Consider the following 6409-nt stretch of genomic DNA (forward strand, 5'->3'; position numbering starts at 1 on the left):
AAAAAAAAAACACTTCCACATTTGCATATGACCTGCTGACATTCAGTTAAAAAGCTTATATAAAGGTTATTCTCGTCCTAGACAGGATTCGAACCTGTCTTCTGGGCGCGCGCGTGTGTGTGTGTGTGTGTGTGTGTGAGAGAGAGAGAGAGAGAGAGAGAGAGAGAGAGAGAATAATGGGAATTCTAATTCTTTAATGTTAAATTGTTGTTGATTTTGTACGAAGATGACATCCCTATTTATTCATACTTATGTGAATTTTTCACATAAGTATGAATAAATAGGGATGTGATCTTCGTTTGAACAGTGTTGGAACTGGATAATGGAAAATACTACAGTGTTTCCAATAGTGTGAATATTACGTAATATTTACATATTACATAAAGTAGATAAATGATAATGAAATATAAAGAGAATCCATTGTACGTAAAAATGCTTCATTTATCTACTTCTACATATTCATGAAGTTTTTGAGCAGTGGTGGCTCCACAGAGGAGCAATATTAGCGATTTCATTTGTATATTTCAAAAATAGTAATACTAGTAAATGCTAGCAGAGAAAATTTCCTGTAAATTATGTTAAACAAACATAATTATTCAAACTATAGCCCAGTCATTGGCTGTGTATAATATACAAGCCTCAGAAGACTGAAAATTAAATTATTAATCAGCCATTATTAAGAGTGGGTTTATTAATAAATAATATATATATATATATATATATATATATATATATATAAACTATGAAATCGGATCTTTATTGCAAACATAGTATTCTTAACAGTAATGCAAGCGATCGACCCACGCATAGTACACTTGTTGATAGCCATACGTGAACCCATTTGAAGTTAACTTGCAACTGGGACTTAATTAATTCAGATAATGAATTACAAAAGCCACTTACCAAAACTGTAAAAGAGAGAGGTCCATAACCACAGTTTCATAATCTTAAAGACTAACAGTTCTTAAAATTTCAGCCATTATCAATCTGTATTCCAAAATCCATGCTGAGAAGCTTATCCTAGTACGGCCATCGCGGTGGACGATGGCTACGTCATTTGGCATTGATTACCATGGTGATAGGGAAAACATATGAGTTTCGAAAAGTTGGGCACGCACCACAACAAAATATCCATTCTAAAGGACACGCAGATGAAAATGTGGAGGGTTGATAACCACGTGATAAATCCCTAGGACATATCAATACTTTCTATTGAACCAAAAGGCTTCAACCTTCAAGTGTTTCGGGTTGTTATCACTGCGGTTGTTGCCAACACGCAAAACATGTACAAAAACAAATGGACATAGGGACATATAGGTAATAAAAAAAAAAGAGGTTAATTTAGCACTCAGTTCTTTTTTTAGAAAAATCAAAATAATTTAATTTTAAAATATTTAGAATCTCATAGTACCTAAATTCATTATCAATAGGGTGTTCATTGAGAACCAGCTACTGAAGTATTACTTTTAATATTCTAATGTATTGGTTGATAAATAAAATGAATAAATCTGCTAACCTTTTATTAACAAAAGGAAGTAGGAGAGGCCATTCTTTGATTTTGTACGAGTTTATTCGTTCCCATCCGATTAAAAATTTGTAAACAAAGTGAATTACGAAAGCAAATAATTCTATACAAAGTAAGCTATCCATTATTCTTTGTGTGTATTGTGTTGAGAAGCTTATCCTACATATAATATCACAGATATTAGACACAAGACGATGATGATCCAACCGTAAAAGTTGTAACGAGGGATTCGGATTACAGTACTGATATAATCTATTTGTAATAACTTGTAAATATGTAATCATATTAAAATATAAATAGTAATATATATTTATATTAAAATATAAATATTCATAACAAATCTTTCATCACAATGTAATAACAGACTCTTTATAAGGTTTTAATACGTCCATACAGTGGCGTAGCTACAGCTTTTGTGCCCGGGGCGATCCCTGAGTGTGTCGCCCCTCTCAATGCACACCAAAAATACTAGAAAAAGTTAAAACAACGTATACGGAAATAAATAAATTAAAACACTATGTTAATTTTTGAAGTAAAATTTTAATTTCAAGATTCCAAAATGTTACTTTTTCTTGCTTTTCTGTTAACAAAATCGTCGATGACATTGGCGAATCTATTTCATAGTAATTCTTAATCAATTTTATTTAGAAAACTTCCTCTCATAACTAGCAACACTTACAGCAACTGTGAGGAAAATTTGCTGAGTTCTCGAGAATGTATTTTAGAATTAACTGCAAAAGTTCAAAAAGGTTCAAAGTGCCGCCCGGGGCGGACTCCCCCCCCCCCCCCACTAGCTCCACTAGCTACCACTGCGTTCACATCCGCATTACTGTATTCAGGTGTGGTCGCCTGCGTGTTTTGGGATTGAGAAAGTTGCAGATTCAGAAGTGACTGATCGAGCTGGTGCTTGATCTGTAGAATACCCCGATGATCATAGACTAAGGGTTTGTGGTTTGCAAAACTTGGTTGATAGGCGAATAAGGGAGGATATGATAGACATATTTCATTAATTTCTAATTTTTTATATATTTTTATATAGTTCAGAAACTCTGTTATAGAGATCAAACATGGAGCTTTTTCAAGCCACTTTGTATATATAATCGACATGTATGAATGATAGAATCTGTTAAGTTTGAAAAGTAATTTATTATTATTATTATTATTATTATTATTATTATTAACTCAGGGACTCTAAGCAATAATACAAACGTCTTATTTTTTACTCGAAATGAGGTGACAGAGATAGAAATCCGCATGTTAGATTTAGAAATCAAAATTTATCTTACACTACATTGTGTTGTTACTTAAATATTGTTACAAAGATCTTCATTTATTTACTGTAAATATGCAAGCTTAATAAGCCGTCGAGAAGTTATCACGCTCATTTTACACGCGAGTAGTTCTTAGTTGAACAAGCCAGCGTTTTACAAGTATTTTATCTTTATTGTGATTACAATATATTTACATTATATATGAAAACATACTGTATTATTAATGGTCTATCCTGCGCTACCTAGTGGCATGTGTAAGTGTGAACGTTATTCTGAAAAATATGTACATTTGCTAGCTAGTAGGTGATAATATAACAGAAACCACGGTATAGAGGCGATATTTATCTATTGATATGACTCCATGACTACTGTTGTATGTTTCTTACCAACGCCAAGCAGTACAGAATAAAATTCTGAGTACTTAAATCTTTTCCTGGAACTAACAAAATTCTTCGTATCGGCTTCGATAAACAGTGAAATGTAAAAATCCGTTTGCCGAAAAAAAAAAAAAAAGTTTACTTACACTTGGATAAAGGATTAAACAAGAATATAATTTCTTGGCAAGTTTAATTTAATTTTCAACCAAGTGAAAAACATTCTATATAATAATAACACTCCATCTTTTTTAATATGAAATCTTCTGGAAGAATCGTGGCTTAAAACTACATTTAACGAGACTGCTTTGCTACTACAAAATATAATTTTAAATATGTAGGTTACGTTCTTCACATTCCTGATCAAAAATAGATATTATTTATTTTCATGCACAAATTCAATAAAGTGTGAGACTCATTGTCTTATGTTTGCGATTTCGGGGACTGGGACACGATTTTAAATGATATACTCTTTTTTTTTTACACACACATTTTATTTCTAAATAAAGACAGATTGTTACCGACACCTTTACCGGGATTTGCTGCTAGTTTCTCACTCAATGTTTCACAAGATATGTTTATTTAATCTTTGATTTAATTGCTATAAAAGCTCCTAATTAGAAATACAATCCGAGAGGTGAAGTGAAATAAAAAAAAAAAATTTAAAAATCGGGACAAAATCTAGGACAATAATAGACAGTGACACGAGTCTTGTTTCGGAGACTGTACTCGAGAATCGTAGACGAGTAGCTTTACTGATATCTTAACGTTTTCTCAAATAGCAACATAAATGATAAAAAGCAACTTGTCAGATACATTTACAATATCCAGAAAAGAATTATTGTGGCAATGCGTCAGGAATACTCGACAACAAACTTCTTTAGTCTTTTGGAACAGTGAAGAGCCAATGAACTCATTAAATTATTATTATTATACTTCTTGGTATACTGAAAGCAATACTCCAATAATGGTTGGATTTGTTTACTGTCGTTATTATTATTATTTTGAATTTTTAAACAAAAGATGTAAACTACATATTTGATTTTGATAGATATGAAATGTATTATAAAATATTGCACATTAATTTCATATAATTCTAATGATAATTTTATTTTTTATATATTTATATACATAAATTAAAATGATAATTTTATTTTTTATATATTTATATACATAAATTAAAATGAATAAAATTTCAATTTGAAAATTTTATGTTAATAAGATTTGATAAATGCATATGATACATATGGTTCCGTGGTGTAGTGGTTATCATACTCGCTTTACACGCGAGTGGTCCCTGGTTCAATCCCAGGCGGAACCATAAAGTTCCATTTTTTTCACTCAACATGTACTTTACATCGATTAAATGTTAATATATAAAATGACATAGCATCAATTAATGAATATTAAACATGCGCTTAATCATACATATCAATATGTACAAATCGATGTTATTAATATATCTGTTGAAGTGCTAATATTTATTTACAAATTAATTCGTATATAAAACGGCGTATTATTAGACTATGCAGTAAGTATCAGTGGCGCACTCAGGATTTAATCTTGGAGGGGGCCGAGCGCTCAGGATTTTAACCTTGGGGGGGGGGGGAGAGTTGAGTAGACGATTTGAGAATACACACTACGCATCGCATACGACCTATGACTGAACATCTGCAGTGATGGCTAATTCATAAGTGGTATAGAAATAGAAGACACTACACAACATAAATAAAAAAAAAAAAAGGATTTTAATTAGGAAAAGATTTTTGGAAAATTTTCTAGTGTTTTTTTCCTTTTCTTTGGGGGGTTTTCCCGGCCCCTTCTTCCCCCTCTGGGTGCGCCACTGATAAGTATAAATTCAAAACACTCTTATTCTAGAAATTAAGTACTTTTAGGTTCTAAAAGTGAAAAAAAAAATGCAAACAAATCATAAATTAAGAAGATATTCTAAAGAGATCCACTAGCATCTTTTATTGTCTATAGGAAGCAGCAGAGGCTGTTTTAATCCTTTCTGACTTTTGGAGACTGAGGAGGGTGGATAGTTTATATACGGGATACGATGAAGAAAATCAGACAAGTGCCGTCATCTTGTGGTTTCTACTTCTAACCCTAAAGCATTATATTAATGTCTGAAGGAGTGTGGTTCTATGGTCAATTTTCTTCAGTTTACGGGACTAAAAATCCCAGTTTCTAGGAGAAAATACCCTCTTGCTCGTGCTAGAGATCGAGTAACTCGATGAACTGGTAGAAATAAGGCTTAGAAAAAGTTCCTATAGAAGGCGACTAGAATCAAGATTAAGATGGTCCTTCTTTGGTGAACCTAGCGCTATAGATGAATTTCCATACAGCTGTACAGGCCCATCTGAAAAGAAAGCAGAATATAAAAATGAAAACAGAGCATTTAGTATCTTTGCTTCTCTTCTCTTCGCTAAATCAAGCTAAGATGTTTTCTTGTTTCTTATAGTGATATTCAAGAAGCTGTCATTTGGTTTCTTACACTGCATCCATGTGAGTTGCCTCATTTGACGTGATGGAATAACGAGTCGCTCTCTTGCGGGAGCTTACCGTGTGTGTATGGCGCAAGGGCCCCCCCCCCCCAAAAAAAAAAGAAAAAAAAAAAGGAAAAAAAAAAACACTAGAAAAATTTCAAAAATCTTTCCCTATTTGAAATTCTTTTTTTTATTTATGTTGTGTCGTACTATTTCTATACTAATTATGAATTAGCAGTCACATAAGGAATACTTGGTTGGCGCTCACTGCAGATGCTCAGTCATAGATCGTATGCAATGCGTAGTATGCATTCTCAAATCGTCTGCTCCCCCCCACCCCCAGATTAAATCCTGAGTGCGCACACTGCAACAGGTACAAAATCTATCTAATAGATCTCCACTCATATAACTTAATTGGTTCCTGGAAAGCGCTTATTAGGCTTTTTTAAACTGTAAAATACCACATCGAAATAGCCACCAAACTAATATGGTACGCAAACAATGAAATTATACAGAAATTTATTAATTTAATTACACAAAAGTACGTGAAATGTTAAATGTTAAAAATGTTAGAGGATTTGCTGTTCTAAAGGTTCTTAAACTTTTTTTTTTTTTAATCAACATGTAGTTTCTTCTGAACTCGATAATTTTCTCTGTAGTAAGACAAGGCATTCCAGTCTGCGGCTAATATCTTCGAGCTCCTTTCAAAATTTGGATAATTTCCTTCCAGATTCTTCTTCTTATTATTAT

General features: G+C 32.5%; 1 non-coding gene across 1 annotated transcript; it reads left to right on the forward strand.

Annotated features, from left to right (window-relative positions):
- The first annotated feature begins 4418 nt into the window (after positions 1 to 4418).
- On the forward strand, positions 4419 to 4491 carry TRNAV-UAC (transfer RNA valine (anticodon UAC)). Its single transcript has one exon. It is a non-coding gene; the product is annotated as a tRNA-Val (tRNA).
- Positions 4492 to 6409: the final 1918 nt, after the last annotated feature.

This window comes from Typopeltis vanoorti, chromosome 15, assembly GCF_054136105.1.
Source record: "Typopeltis vanoorti isolate ZY-2024b chromosome 15, IOZ_Tvanoo_1.0, whole genome shotgun sequence".
Classification (NCBI taxonomy): domain Eukaryota; kingdom Metazoa; phylum Arthropoda; class Arachnida; order Uropygi; family Thelyphonidae; genus Typopeltis; species Typopeltis vanoorti.